General features: G+C 39.7%; 1 protein-coding gene and 1 pseudogene across 1 annotated transcript in view; one reads left to right on the forward strand and one right to left on the reverse strand.

Moving 5' to 3' along the window:
- The window catches only part of LOC109397413 (beta-1,4-N-acetylgalactosaminyltransferase bre-4), a 112,734-nt gene extending 95,214 nt beyond the window's left edge, over positions 1–17,520 (reverse strand). The window contains exon 1 of the mRNA XM_019669734.3: positions 16,872–17,520. The gene's annotated coding sequence lies outside the window, so the exon portion shown is untranslated. The remainder of the gene's footprint in view (positions 1–16,871) is intronic.
- Positions 17,521–19,229: 1,709 nt separating this feature from the next.
- On the forward strand, positions 19,230–25,460 carry LOC109420049 (protein transport protein Sec61 subunit alpha-like 1; annotated as a pseudogene).
- Positions 25,461–25,482: the final 22 nt, after the last annotated feature.

Below are 25,482 nucleotides of genomic sequence, written 5' to 3' on the forward strand. Positions count from 1 at the left end.
AGTTTCTTCTTAGACCACAAGCCATACCATCCAATGCAGAAAATATTATCGGAAGAAGACTTTTTCAAGAGCCTGGATGAAAGTGAATCGGGCGAAGTGGATACATTTTGCTGCCCGTACTGCACCGAAAAAGATTTTGCCGCCGGCAATTTAATACGCCATTGTAGAAAATACCACCGAATTGGGGGACATCCGGTACGGTGCCCGATATGCCTAGTTTACCGAAGCATTTGTATACGATTCGTCAAGAATGGATTGTACCAACACGCACGTGAACAACATGGTGAATATTGTGCTGCAGTTCCAGAACCTTCAGCTCCGTGTGCTACCGAGTTCCTTGAATGTCCAATTTGTATTGGGCAAATGCTGTCGAAGGATGATACAAAGAGCCTTTCCTGTTCACACCAATTCCATTCGCAATGTATAGAGCAATGGTTAGAAAATAATTCCAGCTGTCCCGTTTGTCGATGTGAAATTACTTGACAGTGTTTAAAGATAATTCAGCCATAGTAAATACATTAAGTTTTAGTTGTTTGCTGTATTTATAGTGAGTTGCTGGTGAATGCATTGCATAAAGGGGATCACAAACCTGCACTACTACACGAATCTAATAAGATTTTACCTTTTTTTCCACCTGTTTCGGATAAATATTGTGTTGTAGAAAATTGTAGTGAACATTTGCAAGGTTCTAGCATATAACTTTTGTGTGAGTTATTGAGTGATTGAGTCCTGGTCCATTGCATGCGGTTTGCCTTGTTCTCGTCAACAATTTGTTTCGTGATCATTTTGGAAAAAAGTGCTTTTTTAGTTCTGAAACATTTGCCATTCTTAATTGAACCTTAATAACGATCTGATATGAAGAATGTATGCAAATGATTTGAAATCATTGATATAACAACATTTTATTTCTAAAAAACGCTTCACTCATTTCACTTTATTTACGATTCCCAATCGTCTATCAAGCTGATATCTATATCACTCACAGCCCTTTATATGAATCAGAGAGAACGCGTAGAATATGGTGGCATGAAGGTCTCGAAGTAGTTTGTTGAACTATGAAAGGCAAAAGCCCTCCCAGCCAAGTTCTTCCCATCCAAAGAGCATTTTCATAAGATGTACACCCATAATTTGTCTGTTTTGCGGATGACATGGATATTATTGCTAGAACATTTGGAACGGTGGCAGAACTGTACAACCGCCTGAAACGTGAAGCAGGAAAGGTTGGACTGGCGGTGAATGCGGCTAAGACAAAGTACATGCTGGTAGGTGGGACTGAGCGAGACAGGACAAACCTTGGCAGCAATGTTACGATAGACGGGGATACTTTCGAGGTGGTAGAAGAATTCGTCTACCTCGGTTCCTTGCTAATAAGAATAACAATAACATGAACCGTGAAATACGAAGACGCATTATTAGTGGAAGCCGTGCCTACTACGGGCTCCAGAAGAAACTGCGATCAAAAGAGATTCACCCCCGCACCAAATGTACCATATACAGGACGCTAATAAGACCGGTGATTCTCTACGGGCACGAGACATGGACGATGCTCGAGGAGGACCTACAAGCACTCGGAGTTTTCGAGCGACGCGTGCTAAGAACGATCTTCGGCGGTGTGCAGGAGAACGGTGTGTGGCGGAGAAGAATGAAGCACGAGCTCGCTGCACTTTACGGCGAACCCAGCATCCAGAAGGTGGCCAAAGCCGGAAGGATACGGTGGGCAGGGCACGTTGCAAGAATGCCGGACAACAACCTTGGAAAGTTGGTGTTTGCTAACCATCCGGTTGGCACAACAAGGCGTGGAGCACGATGGACGGACCAGGTCGAGCGTGATCTCTTAGAAGTACTCTTTATCAAAATTTTGACTTTACCCTTCATTTTGACAACTTCATACATCACCAAAAGAAGGGGACTTTTTACTCCTTAACCTTCCATGACGCGCGCCATCAAGCAGGTGAAACTACACCGCGCTCGCGCTGTATACGACGAGCGAGGTTTTTTGGTAGTGTTGTACTTTTTACAACGGCGCGCGCGCTGAAGGGTTAAAGAGTAATAACGAATTCGCTGTGTGACCTGCGAGACTATCTCAGTTTAAAAGTCACGCCAGAAACAAGAAAAAAAGCCGGTGTTTCTAATTTCAATACCAAGAAAAGCTTGATTAATTATAATCGATCCTGGAATTAGTTGTATCAGATAAACTCGCTTATGATAACAACACAGTGAACCATACTAAAGCCGCCAATTCGTTCAGCTTATTTCATTAAGTACACGCTGCTTCAAGCGTTCACTCAGTGTTGCAAACATCCAACAATTTCTTTTATCCTAGGGGTCAATTGAAATGGCTAGTGACAATGATGGTTTGTTTTCATTTAATAATCAATCAAAACTTCATTCCATAAAGTTGTAAAATGTTTTACAGGTAATGTCATCTGTGGCTACTGCAACTCTATCAACTTCGATGGAAACCGTTATGCTTGTTTAGTGTGCGAGGGTTATGATTTATGCGAGGATTGCTTCTCTGAAAAAAGTTTCACCTTAGACCACAAGCCATACCATCCAATGCAGAAAATATTGTCGGAAGAAGACTTTTTCAAGAGCCTGGAAGAAAGTGAATCGGGCGAAGTGGATAAATTTTGCTGCCCGTACTGCACCGAAGAAAATTTTGCCGCCGGCAATTTAATACGCCATTGTAGAAAATACCACCGGGTTAGGGGACATCCGGTACGATGCCCGATATGCCTAGTTTACCGAAGCATTGGTGTACGATTCGTCAAGAACGGATTGTACCAACACGCACGTGAACAACACAGTGAATATTGCGCTGCAGTTCCAGATGCTTCAGCTCCGTGTGCTACCGAGTCCCCTGAATGTCCAATTTGTTTTGGAAACATGCTGACGAATGATGACACAAAGAGCCTTTCCTGCTCACACCAATTCCATTCGCAGTGTATAGAGCAATGGCTTGAAAATAATTCCAGCTGTCCCGTTTGTAGATGTGAAATTACTTGACAGTGTTTAAAGATAATTCAACCATAGTAAATAAGTTTAGTTTTAGTTATTTGTTGGATTTACAGTGAGTTGCTGATGAATGCATTGCATAAAGGGGATCACAAACTTGTGTCTGATAAGTTTTTAGCTCTTTTCCACCCGTTTCTGATAAATATTTCTGTAGTATAACATTGCTGTAAGCATTTGTAAGGTTCTAGCATATTAATGTTTAACAGCCTTTTCAGTGTAACCAGAACGGTTGATTGGTAGAAAGAAGAAATAAAATGTATGTAAAAATATCAGTAATGTGATGGTTTCCTAACTACTACTACGGATGATAAAAAATCAATCTAACATCAGTATTATACTTCTATTGTATTACTCGAAATATCGTGGATGAAAAGAAACCAATAATTATAATTATATACCCAACGGCTAGCGAGTACGACGTTAGTTGAAGAAATGCCTGATCGAGGATGCAATTCTGTCAACGCACTGTGGTTTACAGTAGAACACATGCCGGTCAAATCTTCAAGCTTAAGAAGCCGTCATTGACCTTATAGTCGTCATTGAAAAGTCAAAAGAAGTATATCTCGATCAAAACTGCAGAAATGGTGCAGATGATAAGGCTCGAGCCTGCGGATCAGAAAGTCCCAGGTTCAAGCTCAAATACATGATCAACTTTTTTTTTTCTTTGTAGCTGTTAGGATGATGAATCTGCCATGACTTACACGTAATCTCCCAAATAATAATTATCGGGACCTGCCAATTAAGCCTATTCCAGGACTAGCTAGATATTTAGTTTACTTGTTGACAATAAATCGTGTCGACGAGATCAGCTGGGCGAAATATTGAGCAACTGTTTGATAACGATCAATGTTACGGCAGTTCGCACCGATCCCTCATAACTACGCCAACGTCGGAGCGCCCCTCGGAAGATTGTCACAGTGACAACTGAAGTTGTCATCGATGACATATGAGAATGGAAGAGAAACAATATGAAGAGGGAAGAATGATCTATGCATGGTAGTGAAGTGGACCGCATTTGTGAATTTGGCGAAGTTTAATAATTATTTTTCACGTAATTTTGCTTATTTCAAATATTGAAAATCGTAAGTTTAATAAGAATTAATCGGAATTAATTGAATTTAATGAAACTTATCCTAATGTTATTGCTTAGGTGGCAAACCGCCAAATCGTATTCTATACATATATCCTATCACTGGAAGATTGATTCTGAGTTGAGGTTAAAAAACCGTGAGTTGCTGAATTGGAACTAAAATCATGAATTATAGTTAATAGATGCATTATGAACTTTTTGTAGCTCACTAATCGGACTCAGCTAGGATATTTATGATAACTTGTTGGGATTTGAAAGGGATCAAGAGATACCGATGTAAGTAGTTGCGTAAGAAACAATATCAAGATTCTAATAAATTTCAATAGCTTTTAGCTCTACACCCACAAATCAAGGTGTTTGCTCAAAGGACTTCTCAAGCCCTACCTCCCAACAATCAATTTAGCTAAAACAATTCAATACGATGGTGGAACTGCTTCTGGATGCAACATTTTTCATTTTTCTGGATGCAACTGTGGGTGGAGCTTACTTGTATCTATCTTCCCACAAATCAACACAACTACACGATGAAGACAAACTTCATTCTTACTATGCACTCTGCGGTTTCGAAACAAGGCTATGATGCCAAATTGCAATGAGATGCAGTGCGTAGTTTCATTAACATATAGCTGGATCGAAACGCAAAAATCCTATTCCCGGACTCGAACCTTGAATCTTCGAATCGACAATCTCATGCTCAACCATCTGCACCAATTTGAACTGATGCAGATGAGACAAAGAAGTGTAATGACGTTTTAATCATGGGTAACTTTGTTTTATTTTGTGCTGGCAACTCTGTACTATTTGTAGTAGGGAATCGCGCCACTTGTCTGTTGTCTACTATAACTCAGCCAAATTTTAACCAATTGACACAACTTTTGGAATGTGGTGAGATAGGTATAGTATCTACTCGTGTACAACATTTCAAGTCAATTGGTTCAAAATTGACTGAGTTATAGTGGAAAACAGACGAATATAGAAGCCACCGCCCAAAAGTGGCGCGATACCCTATCAACGTGGCAAACTTTTGATAATTAGTCAATGAAAACGAATTCCTACACTAAAATGATGTATGGACGAAATGTTTGTAACACATAGGAGCAATAGCTTAATCAATTAGTCACGTAAAACAATGTAAAATTACATGACTTTTACATGAAAAATCGTGAAAATATTGTATTTTTTCGTGGTTTTTAACGAAAATTGTTGAATAACTTTGAAATACGCAATTTAAACACCGTAGTGTCTTCGGCAAAGTTGTAGAGTATTGTTCTAACTATATTTTAACGATATTTTCGGTACCTTTTCGGTGCAATTTTCTAGATATTGAAGTACATTTTCGTGAAAACACAAAATCGATTTGATACACCTCTAAACTTTTATCAATTTGGCTCATTTTTGGATTGAAGCCTTGTTTTTGCATGTGGATTGATAATTTGATGTGACACGGGTAGGTCAAAAAAAGTGAACAGGTCTAATGTGTATCTTTGAAACAACTATGAAAGCCTTCACTGCAGTTGAGGAGGCAGACACGTTGCAGATATCTACAATGTTTAATTAGGTCTTCTGTCTAATCTGGTTGCCGCCGCATGCCGAGGAGAAATGCCTTTCTATGTACCCACTTACAACGATGACAAAGGCTGCTTTCGGCCTGATAAGAGGGATGATAAATGAGCTTTTCCTACCGCAGCCTGGTGGGCAGACTGCAACATGTTTGCTCTAGTTCAGGGACTGTTTTGCTCATCGTTATTTCATCCAGTCCGTGCACTGATGCTCCGTTTTCATTCCAGCTTGAGAAACCTTCTTTATGAATCATGCAGAACAATTTTAGGGCATCTCAACACAGATATCAGAAGGCCGGCTCTAGAGGCACGTTCTCCTCCATTTGGGAGAATTGTGCCATCGCGTTAAAATTAGCTTATTTCGCAATCTGTTTGAGGGATAAAGAGATCAGTGTTACAGGTGATTAACATTTAAAACCAGGCTTGGGGGCCTCTTTAGCCACGGCTGTAAAAGCGTGGGTATTCAACATGACCACGCTGAGGGTGACGGGTTCGATTCCCGGTCGGTGCAGAAAATTTGACTTCCTTAGCCATAGAGTATCTTCATAGTAACTGTGGTAGTTTAGCACATCAATAAGTAGGCCGAGCTTTTAAAATTATTATTATTTGTCAAGACGTCAACTGGATAAGTACCACATTGGCGACGAACGAACCCCGTTTGCTATTTGAACCTTCAAAAAAAAAACGATTATCGGAGTGATTGGCAAGACATCTCAGCGGTTTTGGGGATCCAGATAATGAAAAACAATCAAGATCCGTTGTCCGTTGAAGGACGTGCAAGTGCTGCAAGTGAAGCTGACCATCAAGAAGGAAATCTTCTGCTGTGCCGAAAATATGGAACATCCTGCGAGAAAAAAAAAAATCAAGCCAAACAAGTTGTTGCCTAGGCAACGAATTTCGGTTCCCTGAATCGAAAACAAAAAAACAAGTTCCTTTGTAAGGGACTGCCTCAGGAACGGATTAAATCCGTTGTGTTAGGCGAAACAATTTTCAAGTTCACCTTAAAGGTAAACTGCCTCAGGAGCGGATTCAATCCGTTGAGCCAGGCGAAAAATATTGAACTTCAACTCAAAAGTGAACTGCCTCAGGCAAGGATGGGAACACTCACTTGCAAAGAGTTACACTCACTTGCAGTTTTCTCAGCTCAGAAGCGTGCAATCGAAAAACGATGTATGGACGACTTTTGCCTCGTGGTTTTGTCTAAAAGTTTGCTGAATAGAGTGGGGGTCGCACACGCATACATAAGTCGTGAGGGAGCTGCGAAGGCAACTCTCCACGAGGTGAATGTAAATTACACTCACCTCGTGGAGAGTCGCTTTAACAGCTCTTTCACGACTTAAGGATTCGTGTGCGACCCTTACTCTATTTGGCAAAGTTTTAGACAAAACCACAAGGCAAAAGTCGTCCATACATCGTTTTTTGATTGCACGCTTCTGAGCTGAGAAAATAGCAAGTGAGTGTAACTCTCTGCTAGTGAGTGTTCCTATCCCTGGCCTCAGGAACGGATTCAACCCGTTGAGTTAGGCGACATCATTACCAAGTTCAGCCCTAGAGGTGAACTGCCTCAGGAATGGCTTCTGTCCGTTGAGTCAGGCGACAAAATTACAAAGTTTGCCTCTAAGGTAGACTGCCTCAGGAACGGAGATTTCCGTTGAGTAAGGCGAATCTCGAGACGAGATAGATCTGCTACGTTTTGCTTTTCGAAAATATGTTCATTCCTAAATTCGAACGGTTGCCACATTGGAGTAAATCATATCAAAACCTGATCATAAGTGGAAAAACTCAAAATTAAGTAATTGGTTTTTCCGTTGTAGTTTTGCCAAGTGTAGTTATCGTGTAATCGTTTGACAGCTAAGCAGTGTCCAAACGTTTTGTTTACGCTTATCAGAAGAGGTTTAGTAAAGCTGAATTTTAGCCGTCTTCTTTGATATAACTCACAGCGCGTGCTAGTTTTGACCGTACAAAGTGAATTAAATTGATAGTCAATCAATTCAACGATGCAGTTTGTTAAAGAAGGTTAATGTTGTTATTCTGTTAATTTGAAACCCGAACAAATTGACGTTAAGTTTACATACAATATATGAAAATATAGAAAAAAAAATTGATGGAATCCTTTACCGTACATTCAAAATGAAATAAGTTGATTTTCCAACTGTTTCCGGGAAATCTGCTTTTAGTGTATGATAAAACTATTGTTCCTCTTTCAAATGCAGAAAAAAAAACCTTCCGGATGTTTCCGATTTCGAAAGTTGCAACACTTTGAAAAAATCGTGATAATTATATAATTATATGATATTATTTGCCTAAAACACTATTTGGCCCTCTGAACGTATTTTTGCTGAAAACTAGAATTAAACAGCTTTCAAGCAAAAAAAAAAAGAAGTTTAAAATCGGTCAACTGGTTCAAAAGCTATGATTTTTTGAAAAAAAAAATTGGTTTCGAAAAATCTTGATTTTTACAATCATAAAATTGGTCACCCTAATGACGAAATAAAAAAATACGGGTCTAATTATTTTCGATAAACAACAAAACCACGATATTCAGAAACACACTATATCGATTTTCTATGGAATGGTTGTATTATTAAAACAAAAAAAAATCTTGTTGAAGTCGTTTAGATTGGTTGTTTCTCGCTGCTAGGTGAATTTATTGTTATAAAATTCATCGAAAACTACGTTTCATTACTAATTTGGGTTGAATTTGGGTTGCGAAAATACGTTAAAATAATTTTGATCAGTTTTGATGTACTAGGTGCTCCACTGTGGGTTGTAGCGTTGTAGTCTACGCACCCATCTCTCGATGCTACTGAGAGAAAGTGACATCGGCTTAAAGATTGTGGCTAACGGATGATAGTCGGTTTCGAATTCAAAGTCTCACCCATGTAAGTTTGAAGTTTTCAACGCTCCAAACTATCGAATATCCGTGCGATTCTATTAGTGACTGCGTTGCTGTCTTGGAAGGATATTTCTAAAAAAACTTGCTAAAACGCAAATACATCAAAAGTTAAGGCTTCACGTTTCTAATTAACGCCAAACTTATAATGCTGTTGTTAAAGAAAAGGAGATGTGGTAGTTTAGCACATCAATAAGTAGGCCGAGCTTTTGGAATTATTATTATTGAGTTGTCCAAAAAATGTCTAACGAAACCTAATGCAAGCCTATCCATATACGCGAGAACAAAAGATGTTTACAAAGTTCTTACAGATAGATTAACACGGGAAATCTGAACACAAACCACTACCACATAGGAATTTGGATTGGTCAATTAGTCAAGACGTCAACTGGATAAGTACCACAGTAACCACACGACGAAATATGCATGCAAAATATAGACACTATAGATTCCATAGACTCGCGGAGACATGGTTGAGTAATACGATTTTAGTGTGTTTTACCGTGAATTTAGAGTGTACCGAGCATATATGACGTCACGTAATCCATTATCGCTATTGAAATCGTGACGTCATGCTCGTTTAACTACACGAACTGACAGTTCGTTTGGCTACAGTTGTCTTCGCTTCCGCGAGTCTATGGAATCTATAGTGTCTATAATGCAAAATGGTCATTAAAAGAGAAAGCTCTCAGTTAATAACTGTAGAAGTACTTATAGAACACTTAGCTGATAAGCAGGCTTTGTCTTAGTTGGGACGTTACATCAAGGGGAACAAGAAGCAAGCTTGGATCTACCTCTAATTCTTAATCTTCAATTTTTAGATAAGATCATTATCAAAGACCACAATCGAGCTGATTGCACGCCTCTTTGTGGGCACCTCTTATACTGCTTTAACTCTAATCGAAGAGCTGCCAAGGGTTGATGATTTTTATCTTTCGGTAACATTTTCTTAATCCACTCAACTATGCATCTGTCAAAATCGCACTGTGTCATAGCAGTCTTCATTGAAATGTAACACGCGTTATCGAATACGTGTTATCAATGGAACGCAGCAAGTGTAATCTAGACATCCTCTACATATAGATGAGCGGAAGTTGCATATGTCGATTCGGCAACACTGTTTGTTTGGTTTACAACAGCTTCCAACACTTGCCACAAAGCTAGATGTGCGTGACTTTGTTCCTTGCTTGAGGAAACCCAGCAAGAATTACCGGTTTCGAGGAATATCTAGAAAAAATCTCCGTAGGATTTTCTGGAAGAATCGCCAAAGGAACTTCTGGAAGTATTCTAGTCTTGAATAATCTAACCAGGAATTCCTGAAATTGAAATTACTAGTGGACTCCCTAGTGGAATTCCGAGAAGTATCATTAGCAAGAATTTCTAGAGTAGTATTTCTCATACTGGAAAAACTTGTAATTAGAAGGCACGAAATGTTGCTAATTGACAAATTGAGAGATGAAATTTGTATAAAAAAGTGGCGTTCTGATGGGATTCGAACCCACGACTCCGTATTCGCTAGACCGGCGCTTTAACCAACTAAGCCACAGAACAGGTAATGGTTCTGCGGAATAGAAAGCCAAACTGACTCCGAAGCCGCACCGTGAACACTCCTATTTCACAAACTCATCTCTCTTTTCGGCTTGGATGCCAATCCACAACACACTCCTGTTTGTGCCCATTAACGACAAGTGCGAGCGAATTATTTATATGAAGCCGAGACTTACTCTCGCACTCCGCATACCTAGCCACCAGCACGGAAAGATCGATGTACACAGAGCAAGGAGTAACTTTCACGCAGCGATCGAAAAGACAAAAGATTTTATGCAAACTTGTGTGAAAATTCACACAAATTTGTGTAACAACGGATCAGCACATTTGTTGTGCTAATCCAGTCGTACGCAAATATGAGTGAAAAATCCTTTGTCTTTTCGCAAGTTACTCATTCGCTGTGTACTTTCGTATTAGGGTGAGGCAGTTTGTTTTGCTGGTGTCTAATTAGTATGCGTCGAGAGCTCGGCACGGTCGGACGCTCGGACGACCGAACTGCGCCATGTGACGCAAGCAAGAGTACAATGATACATATTGCCCATTTTACTGGCATATTACCAGGTTTGCTGGTATGTCTGAAACATACTGGAAAAACTTGTAATTAGAAGGCACGAAATGTTGCTAATTGACAAATTGAGAGATGAAATTTGTGAAAAAAAACTCGCGTTCTGGTGGGATTCGAACCCACGACTCCGTATTCGCTAGACCAACGCTTTAACTAACTAAGTCACAGAACAGGTAATGGTTCTGCGGAATAGAAAGCCAAACTGACTCCGAGCTCTCGACGCATACTAATTAGACACCAGCAAAACAAACTGCCTGGTGGCTAGGTATGCGGAGTGCGAGAGTAAGTCTCGGCTTCATATAAATAACTCGCTCGCACTTGTCGTTAGTGGGCACACACAGGAGTGTGTTGTGGATTGGCATCTAAGCCGAAAAGAGAGATGAGTTTGTGAAATAGGAGTGTTCACGGTGCGGCTTCGGAGTCAGTTTGGCTTTCTATTCCGCAGAACCATTACCTGTTCTGTGGCTTAGTTGGTTAAAGCGCCGGTCTAGCGAATACGGAGTCGTGGGTTCGAATCCCACCAGAACGCGATTTTTTTCACAAATTTCATCTCTCAATTTGTCAATTAGCAACATTTCGTGCCTTCTAATTACAAGTTTTTCCAGTATGTTTCAGACATACCAGCAAACCTGGTAATATGCCAGTAAAATGGGCAATATGTATCATTGCAGTATTTCTCAGAATTAACCCTTCAGCGCGCGCGCTGTTGTAAAAAGTACAACACTACCAAAAAACCTCGCTTTTCGTATACAGCGCGAGCGCGGTGCAGTTTCGGTTGCTTGATGGCGTGCGTCCTGGAGGGTTAATAGAGGTACTCCTTGAGGAATTCTTGGAGAACCCTGAACGAATGCCAGGAGTAAATATTTCTGATAACACAAAAACAGTTCTGAATGATGTACGGTATTTATTGAAAATAGGTACGAAATTTTAGGTGTCGCTTGACGGTATCTAGGTACATATTTACTTTCGAAAATTAGATCTCGGAACTAGTCCTGGAACCACCGGAACCGGTTTCCGGGAAATCCGTAAATCAGGCCCAAAGTGGCCAGAAGTATTTCAGACAATGTAAAACTAGCACAGGAAAATCGCGATGTATGAAGTGAAGTATGACAGTGTATTGAAATATTTTCAAAACTTGGCCTCGGGACTGGATTCTGGAAAACTGGTAAACCGATTCAAAAATGGCCAAGTGTCATCGTGATAGTATGCTATAACTTTCCAAATCATGGCTGGAAGAAATCAAGAAAAGGGGTTCAAAATTCCAGTACTTGAGACATTCTTCTGTCTTCAAACTTTGTAGATTTCTGTAACCATTCTTGGCAGGAGATCCTACAGAATTAAAATTTAATGGACACCTTCGGGTGTACTACAAGGCTCTCATTTGAGAACTCTTCTCCGCTGCTCTCCTTGCAAACGGCGAAAGAACATTTCTCGCGTTTAGTATCATACGGGCGTATCTACAACGATCGATTTCTCGAACTTGGCGAAACGTCTGGCTGATGAGTTTGGGAGTCATAGCTCTTTTCTCGGCTCCTATGTAACAACTAACTGAATAAAATCTTGAGAAGGCGCTTTTTCAGCCTTTTCACATGTGTTAAACAATAGTTATACAGGTCATGCATACCGTGACGCAATACATGTGGAACTTTTTTTTTAAATTGAATGATAATTAAAGTACCTGCAGCTACTTGGAATCGACCCCCGATCTCCGCATCCACTAGTGTCCTCGCTGCCACGCTGCTATATCTAAATAGCATAGAAAATAGCCCGTTTTGTTTTACTCCAGATAAGGCTTTATAATTGTGCCACAAGAAACCTTACACAACTTCATCTAGCTGTAAACGCTTGTGAAACGTCAAATGCCATAATGTTTACATCGAACAAGCTGTGTGATTGCACCAACAGGTTCTTCGTCACAGCTTCTAGCTGAAAGATTGTTCTTTAAACAGCTACGAAGCGCTGCTATTTGGTGTATTTTGCAACATTTCAAAACGTACTGTATAAAAGCAGCTGTTTTATTGGTTGGTTAAGGCTATGGATCGCCAATCCGGAGACGGCGCGTTCGATTCCCGTTCCGGTCGGGAAAAATTTCTCGACTCCCTGGGCATAATGTATCATTGTACTTGCCTCACAAAATACAAATTCATGCAATGGCAGGCAAAGAAATCACTTCAATTAAACACTGTGGAAGTGCTCAAGGAACACTAAGTTGAAGCGAGGCAGGCCAAGTCCCAGTGGGGACGTAGAGCCATAAAGAAGAAGGTCTTCCGGAGTTGCATCGAAGTGCAATAAAAGCAACCCAAATAATTTCACAACACAGAGATGGATAGCTGTAATGTATTTGTGTAGTAGCAAGGTATCCTGCTTAAAGTTTGTTTTGACATTAATGTTTACATCCGACAAGCTGTGTTGGTATACAAACAGTTTCTTTATTACAAAATCTAGCTGTAATGATATCGCATAATGGCCTTCAAAGCGCTGCTGGTTTGTGGATTTGTCAATATAATGAATCTTACTGTATAGTAGCAGCTGTTTTGTTAGTGGGGACTCCTATTCGATTTGTTCAAGTATTCACATCTTCCGGGAAATATCCCGGAGTTGGAATAGAGTGCAGTGAAGGAAATGAAGGCAGTCCCAGTTACAAGTGATTGATATCAAAGAACCGAGTTTGGTTGCTGTACGGTGCATGTTTAGCAGCCGTGTATTAGCTTATGGTTTATATTTGACTAGCTGCCCCATTATTCAGCGTTGACTGCTTCAATCCGATTGTTACACAACAGAGAGCAAATGACTGAAGCTTATAGCGCTGAAAATGTTAGTTGGGCAATACCCAAGTAACATTACTAGCTGAATAACAGTTTCTTAAGCTAAAGTTTGCATAAGAGTTGTTTGTTCCACTCTTGTACAGCAAAAATGTTTGTTGGGTAGGTACTTGTTTTAAAAATATAAAACATGTAATATTTGCTTTAACAAGAAAATTGTTAAGAAAGATCGAAAATTTTGATCAATGGTTCCCCGGATCACGGTACTTATACATTTCTCCCTTCAGAATTCCACCGGATATCTTTTTGGCATTTTTTTTTATAAATTTCTTCACTGATTCCTCCAAGAATTCACAGAAATCCCTTCTTTCTCGTAAATATGCAACTATGACATCAGGATTTTTTCTGAAATCTTTCCTAATGATTCATTTAATGATACCAGAAGTATACCTTCATGGATCCTTTTAAATATTTCTCTAAATATCCAATGAACTTTTGAGTAATTCCGCACAGATTTCTTCAAGAATTGCTATTAAAATTCCTTTATGAACTCCTCTGAGAGTTCCCTCAGAAAAAAATTCAAAAAATCCTTCAGGCATTACTCTATACATTCTTCAGGAATATCCTCATTTATAGATGAGCTAGCAATATTGTCAGATTCTCCGGAAACAAAACGCTGCGCGATCAGTGGTGTGCCAAATTTCAAATTTCATGCGGCCTTGCTACATATGAATAACGCGTCACGCTTGAGGAAACGCCGCAATATTATTCTCCCATAAGAATCAAGTAAAAGGAAGCAAAACCCATGGCACGCCGTTTGCTCAAGCAATAAGCCGCGGGAACTTTTGTGCAAATACCGCAATACGAAGAACCATTTCAGCTTATGAATATAATCCTTCATCACTTCAAATGCTGCGATGGCCTCACAGAAAAAAACGACAAATTCCTGTTCCAGGTTGGAGGCGTCGCAGGTTCGAATCCCTGGGTTTTTTTATGTACCATTAGGAGGAGTTTTATTTTTGATGTACAAAAGCTAAATAAATGCTTATAGAAGGGGTTTCTGATGAACTTGAAAAGGAGCTTCTGGCGTTTAGATAAGTTCCTCTACAGTTTGCTCCAGGGTTTTCTTCTGGAGGTTCCACCTGGAACTACATATCGATAAAACGATTGAAAGTCAAAACATCATAAAATGTAAAAGAAACCGAGAATCCAGAGTATCGCAAGTGTAAAGCTAGATACCTAGTGCTAATAAAGTGTAAATTGTCATGGTAAAGAAACGACTAGAGCGTGAGATGAATCATAGATGAACGTTTGATGGCGATAAGTGGTGTTCCTTCTTTGTAAGTGCTATCATAAATTCGCCTAATGAATGTTTTACTCAGTGCTGAAAAATTCATTTCGTCATATCTAAATTCAATCACCTACAGCTCATTTTAGAAGCTGAACCTGAGAATATGATATGTGAAAAACTTGTGCGGCTAGTCCAGTTCCGTAAAACGGGGCGAATAGAAACACCTTCCAGCATACTTAGGCAAGTATATCTGGAACCGTGCGTAATAAAGTCAGTTGCAAGGGTCTTAACTTTGGGTCCCTCCTCCCTCTTTAATTGCTGTAATTAGGATTCAAAACTAATTTTGATTTCGTTAATTCATTTGAAAAAAGGTTGCTTGTTTCTATTCGCCCCGCAATGGGGCGAATAGAAACAGCTTTAAACAATTTTCGATATTTTTTTCCAATTTCAAGACAGAAATAACTTTTAATTCAATTAAAACTCTAACACTAGATTATAATAATTCACCTAGTGAAGAAAAAATGTCGAATGTCGAAAAATACTTTAGTTTGTTAATACATACCAAATCGATGAAACGCAATTTAAATGGCGGAAGTTTTTTTGCCTCCAAATCAATACTTTGCTTTTAAAAATTTTCACAAAAAAAATTAACGGAATTATCATCTTAAAAAAGGTTTATTGAAACACTAGTAGCATCCAACTAGCTAATAAAATTAAGTTTTGATGAATTTTAAAACATAATTGTCATCTTTTTTACAATAAGTTATTTGTTTCTATTCGCCCCATTGTTTCTATTCACCCCGTTTTACGGTTCTGCAAGAAAGTCACAGAAAAAACGATATTTTTTGAATATTTAAGGTAAATGTCACGGCCTACCTTCGAAAAATGCAAATGATATTCACGGTGAATATCATTTGGCATTTTTCAAAGGTGGGCCGTGACATTGACCTTAAATATTCAAAAAATAGTGATTTTTCCGTGACTTTCTTGCAGAACTGGTCTAGCCGCACAAGTTTTTCATATACCATATTCTCAGGTTCAGCTTCTAAAATGAGCTGTAGGTGATTGAATTTAGATAGGACGAAATGAAATTTTCAGCACTGGTTTTACTAATCACTCACTAGAAGTATAAGGATAAGATATTTTCGATTGTTGTTCTCTTTTGTAATGCTCGTGATTGATACAAACATCTCGTAACACGCACTATGTAGTAGTTTTAGCCGTTTGAGGTTGTAACTGCTGAACAGGCCAGGCTACACCGAGAAAAATTTCTACTCAATGACTGAGTTGGCCTTACTCATAAATCGAAAAATCCTTTGTTTTCTTACTCAGTTTCGGCTAAAAGTGGGACAACCCATTGGCAATGGGTTGTCCCACTTTTGACGGAAACTGAGTAAGAAAACAAAGGATTTTTCGATTTCTGAGTAAGACCAACTCAGCCACTGAGTAGAAATTTTTCCCTGTGTAGAACACTCAATAAATAAAAAGCAATTGACGTATAGGTTGGTTTTTGAACCTCTGTACAATAAATATAACAACGTGCACCAGTGGTCGTGAATTTCGGTCAACTATTTTTCAAAATCCAGCGTTACGTCGTCGCACCTTTCCTACATCACAACAACGCCACAAGGCAACCGAAGAAAAATCAATCGCAGGATGCGGTGAGATTACGCTCTCACCGCACTACTGGAAAGGTAAACAGACAAGAAACGGCAGCAGGCAATAGACCACCTCACGGCGAAATTCTATCTCTTTCGCTCTTTCAGAGAGTTTGAAAACAACAGGACCAGTACCTGTCAAATTTGACAGGTGTTGGTCCTGTTGTTTTCTAATTTCCCGTAGGAGAGAAAGAGAGCGATTTCTTGATGACGTCACCGTGCAATGGAGTATATGTAGAAGCACCCAGCAAGCTCACTTGGATGACATAACCGATAAGGCAATGTTTTGGGGGGAAAAGAAGGATGGCATCAAGAGAAAACCATCGGAAAGCAGAATGCTGCATTGGAATCGATTTGTATGTTTTCCTACACGCTTACGTTCCCGTCGTCGTCGTCGTCATCATCATCATCGTCGTCTACTTTCAATCTCAAGGTTTTTCGTCGCCTGCTGTGGCGTGACATTTGGATTACAGATTAAAAAGTGGCTTACCTTCAGGGAATTATTCTAAGCTTCCATTTGGACGGTTCTTATCCAATCTTGTACCAATCCTGAATGATAAATCTCCCTCTTCCTTCCAGATGTGCCGCAGATTGTAGTTACGCTTCACAATTTTCTCGTCACGAGACCAGCTAGTAGCCCAACTCCATCCGCAGCATCCCCACCGTGGTGCTCTCAATTATTCACAGCCAACTGCGCCGTCAAAGCCAGATCTTCAATTTTGGAGATTCCTGGTTTTCCAAGTGATTCACTTTGGGCACCTCCCCGGGAGATGATTGCAACACTTTTTCTTAGAAATATTCCCCTTCAGCACCGCACAGATTCAAGGTTTTCCCAGCCTTTTTCTGGCATCACGCCTCACTTGAACTTCATCACAGCAGCGGGTACGCACTTTCCAACCATAACATGGTTACAACTCCAATCAATAAGCACTCCGTCGAAGTCGGGTGACACGTAGCAAACGATCCCCTCCGAGAAAACAGAAAAAAACGGTTCCGCAGCAATGTTGGGAAAATCCCCCGAAAATATGTTGTTGAGATTCTTTCTGTGTCGCACCAAGCACTCCCGAAACACTCCGTTGCGCGATGATGGGCAAGTAAAATCACCGTCCACGTCCAACCATGTTAGTCGACGTTCCACTAGTTATAGTGGTTTCGCAACGCGGCGTCACGAACACTAATGCAAATCTACTGGTTGAAAATATGCCCATTTGATTTTGCCGGGAACAGCTGATTTTTGTTTACTATTTTCAACCAGTAACTCAGGTAGTGTTCGTGTAATGCAACGTGTACGTACACGCAACACCACTAAAAGCAGAAACCACTATTGAAAAGAGATTCTCGCTGCTGGGCTGAGAGCAGCTCCTGACTAGAGTCCCTATAATTAGAGTCTGGCGGACTGTCACTTTCGACCGGAGCCAATCGAGCATGACGTCATAGTGTCCTCACCGATAAATGCTACACCGTGACGTCATGCTCGATTGGCTCCGATCGAAAGTGACAGTCCGCCAGACTCTAACTAGACTGACTCTACTCCTGACCTGCGATGTTTGCGTTTGCATCGAGAACACGCAAACAGCGTTTCAAGACGCGAGATTCGAAAGCAGCAGCAAAAAAACTCGGTTCTCCGGACGGCCAGCGTGCGCAAAATGTAAACAGTTGGGGCTTTTGAGAGAAGACGAGCTGTCACAATGACGCAAGTTTGAGCAAAAATTTGCTCACGGAACGAGGGAGTGCACAGTTTCAAAACTTGCTGCTATTTTTACCACAGTTGATCAATCCCAGCAATTGGGTTGTTTAGTGAATAAAATATTGCTATTTTCTATATCATAATCGAAAGCGCTCATTTTTCTGAGTATAACGTGATTTTATTGCGATCCAATTTATTTGTTTTGATGGTTAAATTAACAAAACAGTTTTAAGTTTTGTGGATAGAATGACAGTTCAATCGATAAAATGACAGTTTGACCCGAACAAAAAATTTTCCCCATACAAACTTTAAATGCACTTTAAAAATATTTTCCGGACTCCAAAAATTATGAAATTTTGAATTTCGACTAATTTTTGGACGGAGAATCCGATTATGGAATAATCTGAATACCTCTAAAGAACCCAATTGGGTTCTTTAGGGGTATCCGGATTATTTCATAATCGGATTCTCCACCCAAATATTAGTCGAAATCCAACATTTCATTCAATACTTTTTACTTATCATCAGGGCCGGATTTACAAATGTGGGGGCCCGGGGCCACAGCGTTGTGGGGGCCCTTTATAAAGAAGATAAATTTTGTCCATATAACAAGAAAAAAAAACTAAAAAATATGAATCTCTCTAACTAATGTGTTAATGAAGGTTTTAATGTAGTTTTGGAAGAATGTGAATCTAGAACAATAAGGAGAACTAGCCAAAATGTAAATATTTACTGAATTATTTATAACAGACTTGGAATTCTAGCGTGAAAGCAGTGATAAAAAATAATGTAAAGTAAAAAAAATACTTTCTAGAGTGCATTCGCCGCATTAGATCCCGGATTTAGTCTAAATTCAAGCCAGAGTTCACAGAGAAGCTGCAAGAAGAATTTATAGCTTATTTGTTCAAGAAACTTTTCGTTAAATTTGTGGTGATGTCGTTTTTATGAAATTCAAAGAGAATTCATATTGGATCTCTGCTGCAATCTCCGGAGAAGTTGCTGGTTGATCACCATATACAGGTATGTTCCGTTTTTGTCACTATCCGTTATTATCACTATTCGTTTTTGTCCCTATCCGATTTCGTCAACATTTCATTCCGTTTTTGTCAACACTAAAATTTATGTCAAATTTGTTCCATCGAACACGAGTTATTCTTAGTTCAACATTAATCTTGAGACAATGCATCCATGAATGAATTTGAAACAACTACAAATGATGACATAGACGATGTATACGCTACAATAGCTTTCAACACATTTCAAATTCATCTGTAAATAATGTTAATTCATGCTTTCTCTCACGCATCTTATTTGAGCATGAGAAAAATTAAATCAATAGTCCAATAGAAAATTGAATCAAGCCAATAGACTATTCCCGTCTGACCTAACCCCCCTGTTTTATATTTTTGTTCGAAAGACAATTGTTTTTAATGATTATTGCCGCTTTTGGATTTTTTTTATATGCGCTCCTGATTTTTTTACAAATTTTCAAAAATTGAGAAACTCACCACTTTTTAAAATAAAAACCGCCGTGCGAAGTAGTTTTTGGTAACCCTAAAAGTGGTGATCTTTTTTTTTCACCTCACCCTATTTTACAATATTTGTTTACACTGTGAAGTGTAATAGAGTTAAAAAACTATAGAGGACGAATGTCGCTGGTGTTCCCTTTGTTCTCGTTCGGAAACATGTCGGGTATCTAACTGTCAAACTGCATACTTTTTCGCTTTGACACTTATATCCCTGCCTATCTCCATCAGCAAAAGATGTTGCGGCAGCGACGCCAGCGACATTCTTCCTCTATAGTTTATTAACTCTATTTGAAGTGTCAAACATCGTTCATCAGTCGCCGGAATTCGTCTGATTCGCCAAAATCAAAATACCTGGATGTTCCGAACAACATAAAAAAGAGTAGTTCTGGTTAACTAGCACTAGATCGGGGACAGTTCTTCTGCTGCGGCGACTATTGCAACCTCGGATAGAGCCTCCGACCGGAAGTAAATGGATCTGGTGAAGTGAAAAGGTGAGTTCTTTTCAAGATTTTAATGGGGCTGATTTTTCAATTGCATCTCTGTTTTGGATGCAGATACGAGATCACGTCGCCGAAGGCCGAAACGGTTCCGACAGGTCGAGCAGGAAGGATTACTATACGGAGAGTACGATATTGGAAGATTGCCAAGTTTCAGCGGTTCGCCAGTGATAGCTGTTGCAACCAACGGTCCGAAAGTCCATTGAGCGGGTTCTTCCCGACACCTGCCGCTATTAATAACTAGGTACTACATATTTTCGGGAGCTTTTTTGGTAAAAGTCATCACCAAGCAAAGAATGAGCTGCTGCGTGGCTTCTTTCTTCGTCTTCGTGTTGGGTGGAAAATGTTGCGATTTTTCTTCGCTGGAAATTTTCTTGATAAGTTCGTTTGATAGCGAACCTAGTTGTAGGAAGTTTGCGTAAAGTGATAATAAATTGAATCCTGTGGATGTGCGGTGAATCAACTCCGGAAAACAAGGTTGGAATTTCTACGGGAATAAGAAGATTAGTGTCAGCAAAATGAGAAACAAATTGCCGGAAATTATCAAACCCTTCTGCAGTATTCTGCCGGAGATTGCTGAACCGGAGCAGAAGATCTTGTTCCGAAAGACAGTGTTATGGACGGCAATTACTCTGATCATCTTCCTAGTATGCTGTCGGATGCCGCTTTTCGGCATCATGAGCTCGGATTCGGCCGATCAGTTCTACTGGATTCGTGTCATTTTGGCTTCCAACCGAGGAACACTGATGGAGCTTGGTATTTCACCGTTTGTCATCTCCGGACTGATTATGGAGCTGCTGGTCGGAGCAAAGATCATCGATGTTGGTGAATGCGAAGGACCGGGCGCTGTTAAATGGAGCCCAGATGCTGTTCGGACGGATAATCACAATCGGACAGGTTATTATGTTCGTCATGACCGGAATGTACGGCGATCCGACCGAGATCGGGAGCCGGCGTTTGCCTCCTGATCATCATCCCGCTGTTCGTAGTCGGAATGATTGTGCCCCTGTTGGACGAACTGTTCTAGAAGGGCTATGGCCTCGGATCCGGAATTTCACTAATAATGAGTAATGAAACCACTAACAATTGCGAAACAATTGTCTGGAAGGATTTCTCCCCGGCTACGGTCAACATCGACAGAGGTACGGAATTTGAAGGAGCCGTGATTGCCTGTTCCATATGCAGGCCTCTCGTCAGGATAAAGTCCGCGACAACAGATGATCATGCGCTGCCACCGGGAAAGCTCGATGACCCACGAACAGAACCGGTACATCCCGACGACGGCCGCTTTCGGTGGGCTGCGCATCGATGCCCTCTCGGTGATGGTCGATTTCATGGGAGCGATTGGGTCCGGAACCGGTATCGTGCTTTCCTTGATCATTATCTACCAAACACTTTAAAATCTTCGCCAAGGAGCAGAGCGAGATGGGCGGCATGGGAACGCTGCTGTTATAGAGGGAAGGATTCCTGTTGAAGTTCATCATCAATTATCACACCACACGTCCTCCAACGTCGAAGGTTTCCTATTTTCCAGTTCTTGTTTACGAGTACAAGTACTATTTATCATGTTCAATTCAAGTACTAGCTGAGGCAATTTTATTTATATGTGTTTCTTGTTAGAACGTAAATATAAAAAGAATCTAAAATAAAATACCGAAAAAATCGGAGACATACATACATTCATTCGTTGTCGCAGCCATGCTGGACAGTATGACCTGGATCAGACCCGGGAGCTGATTTCAGCTGGCAAGCCGGAAGTGTCCGATGCGGACATGGCATTATTATGCGAGCTCAATCACAGATTGATTCCTGCCACCTACAAGACTTCGTGTAAGACGACGAAGGCCGCAAGACAATGTTATAAAATATTGTGAGTAGTTTGGTTGGAACGGTAGGCGATTGTTATCCATAGATACAACATCAAACCATCGTGTAGGAGTTCGGATAACCTCTTTTTCTTCACACGTAGTTGTGCTCTTAGTGAACACTCCCGAGGCCGTCCGGTCATTTAGATAAATTGGGTATATTTGGTAGGGTGGGAATTATTTTTATGCTTGTTATTGAACTGTAGGATATTCGATCTTGCCGCGATGGGGGGACAACCCAGTAGCATTTTAAGCGCCAGTTTCTTCACTTCGCGCTTTTAGCGTGAGGGGGGGTTGGCAAAGTGTGACAATCCATACAAAAAATTGAGAGGTCTCATACAAAAAGTTTGACATAGGAGGGAGGGGGTGACGTAATTTATGGACGTTCCCTAATGGGAACCAAAGGAGTATCCGCTGTGAGTGTATCTCTATTTTCTAAACCATTATTAAGCTGAATTTTGGCTCGCATAGACGCAATAAGTTAGGATTTTTATGATTATAAACCCTAATGTAACGCAAGAGTGGGTTTGGGAGGTCTCTGCGGTAAACTTATCATTAGCGTTAGAAATCTAGAATTTCAATTCGCTTTATTTTTTAGAGACTTTCAGCCTTGGGCTGGTTCATCTCTTTGAGAAAAGAGAGTTTATAATGACTCCCCTGGGCAGTTAAATTACATTAAATACAACAATATACAAAAAGTGTAAGTGTGATTCCTTAGCATATTCCTTTGCAGTATCAGTACGTGTTGCGGGTATTCTTCATCGGGTTGTTGTGGTACTTTGGTCGTTCTCCGTAATCAGCGTCATAATTCAGGCGTAGGTCGTCATCGTTGTATGTACTAGTGTTAGCCAATGTAGCAGTTTAAATATGGTCAAACAGCTCAGCGTCTTTGAGGAAACGTATTGTTGCTGCTTCGCTTGCTGCGTCGTTGCATAGTGCATCTCGGATGGATCTAATGTTGTAGAGCTTGCGAAGGTCATCAAATTTGGGACAGCTACTGATGAAGTGTTCTACGGAATTGGAGATTCCGCAAAGATCACATTGTTTGTGGAAGTTAGATCCACCAGCCATGTTGTGGGACACTCGAGTGTGTCCCGTGCGAAGCCTTGAAAGAGAAATCTAGAAACCAATAAACGATAGGATAGAAAAATGAGATCTTGCATATGATACTAGCCAAAATTCTAGTTATTTTAAGGTTGCAGCAAACATTCCTTAACAATCTAATCGATAGCAAAAGAGTTTTTGATCCCTAAACTTGATTATTTTGTATGGAAAACGGCTCTGTCTTTATACTTATTTCTCGCAGTATATGACAACCATTTCTGTAAATCTACAGGAAATGATATATATTTTAGAAATATGTTCCAGTAATTAGAATAGACTCCATAATGTCGTATGGCACATGCGGTACATGCTACTACTTAAGACACGCTTGTATGAAACAAAAAAAAAATCCGCGCTCCAGTCCACTTTATGAGTTCCATTTAGGTCCCATATAAACTGTTAAAAAATTCAGCGCAAACGGTAAGTAATAAATCTCTATTTCGGTTTAAAGTGTGTATAGGATTCACTATGGGCTGTTCGTGTGATCATAATCAGCTATAATCAGTAATAATTAAATAACTTTTTCAAAAGCATTCGATCGTTTTACGATCGTGGATAGATTTTCTACAAGGAGCGATGTTCGATTTAACCCTTTGGAGCCGAAGGAGTCATATATGACCCCAACATAAAAACGGCTGTATAAATTCACACATTTAATAAAGCAAAACACTGTCTTCGGCAAAGTTATTGCAAATTGAGTCCTTTATTAAGGAAAAATTGGAATATTTGTTGTTGATGCTTTATCGACCACTTAGAACATCCTGAACACCATGAAGTTTGGAGAAACGAAATGATTGACATACCAGTTGTTCTAAAAATCGAATTTGGATATGAGTTGTGTTCATATGTATTCATTAAACCTTCGTCAAGAAGATCTAAAGCTGTTTTATATTCTGGGATGTTCTAGGTGTTCCAAACTGTCCTATAGTGAAATCCTTCAAATACACATGAATAATTTAATTTTTAAATAATTATTAATTCATTAACAATTAATAATAATAATAATTAATAATAATTGAGTTTAGATCCTAAAGTCGACGGGTGTAACAATAGCTTTTTTTCATTATACAAATCGTAGCTTTGTATAGTGAAAAAAAGTTACTGTTACACCCGTAGACCTTAGGATCGAAACTCAAGAAAAGTTCGGATGGCCTAGGATATCCCGACTGATCTGATACTCTCTACTGAACTTTTAGAAGACATACTCTGCCGTGAATCGCATACCTGTCTCATTTGCATAGGAAATCCAGCAAAGATGGGACTGATATGATATTCACGGCAGTACTGGACATGATAGAATACAAATCGTAGCTTTGCATAATGAAAGAAGTTACCGTTACAACCGTAGACTTTAATCTAAACTCAAGAACAGTTTGGATGACCTAGGATATCCCGACTGATCTGATACTGTCTATTCAATTTTCAGTAGACTTACTGAACATGATAGAATACAAATAGTAGCTTAATATAATGAAAAAAAGTTACTGTTACACCCGTAGACTTAAGGATCTAAACTCAAGAACAGTTTGGATGACCTAAAATATCCCGACTGAACAGATACTCTCCACTGAACTTTCAGAAGACATGCTTGACATGATAGAATACAAATCGTAGCTTTGTATAATGAAAAAAAGTTACTGTTACACCGGTAGACCTTGGGATCTAAACTCAAGAACAGTTCGGATGACCTAATACTCTGATGACCTGATACTCTCTACTGAACTTTCAGAAGATATACTGGACATGATAGATTACAAATCATAGCTTTGTATAATGAAAGAAGTTACCGTTACAACCGTAGACTTTAGGATCTACACTCAAGAACATTTTGGATGACCTAGGATATCCCGACTGATCTGATGCTGTCTATTGAACTTTCAGAAGACATACTGGACCTGATGGAATACAAATCGTAGCTTGTATAATGAAAGAAATTACTGTTTCACCCGTAGAGTTCAGGAAACTCATGAAATTGTTCATTGCTTAGGATATCCAGAAAACATATTCTGCATCATATTCTACCCTTTTTATACTGTTGAGCATCAAAACTACTGAAAAATTAACTGAATGCCATTAGCAATTTCACGCTTCCAAATTCATCCTATTCGAAAACAAGCGATTACAGCACCGATTGATTCCGTTCTTTTTGTTATCATGCAGTGAGCAAAAAATAACAAAAGTAACAAAAAATACAAAAATAAGAAATAAAATGAACAGCGCTTCAATCCTTTGTTTTTCCTAGGATGAACATGAAAGCTACATGCTTAATAAGGGAATCAATACCCTACGTAAAAAAACTCTATAATGACGCTTGGAAAAAAAACCCGCTTCAAAGGGTTAAATAAAAGGAGATAATGGCCAACCTTTGGGATTTTTTTTGGTAATGTTTCTTTTCCCATAGTACCTAAATCGTATACAA

Source organism: Aedes albopictus, chromosome 3, assembly GCF_035046485.1.
Source record: "Aedes albopictus strain Foshan chromosome 3, AalbF5, whole genome shotgun sequence".
NCBI lineage: Eukaryota > Metazoa > Arthropoda > Insecta > Diptera > Culicidae > Aedes > Aedes albopictus.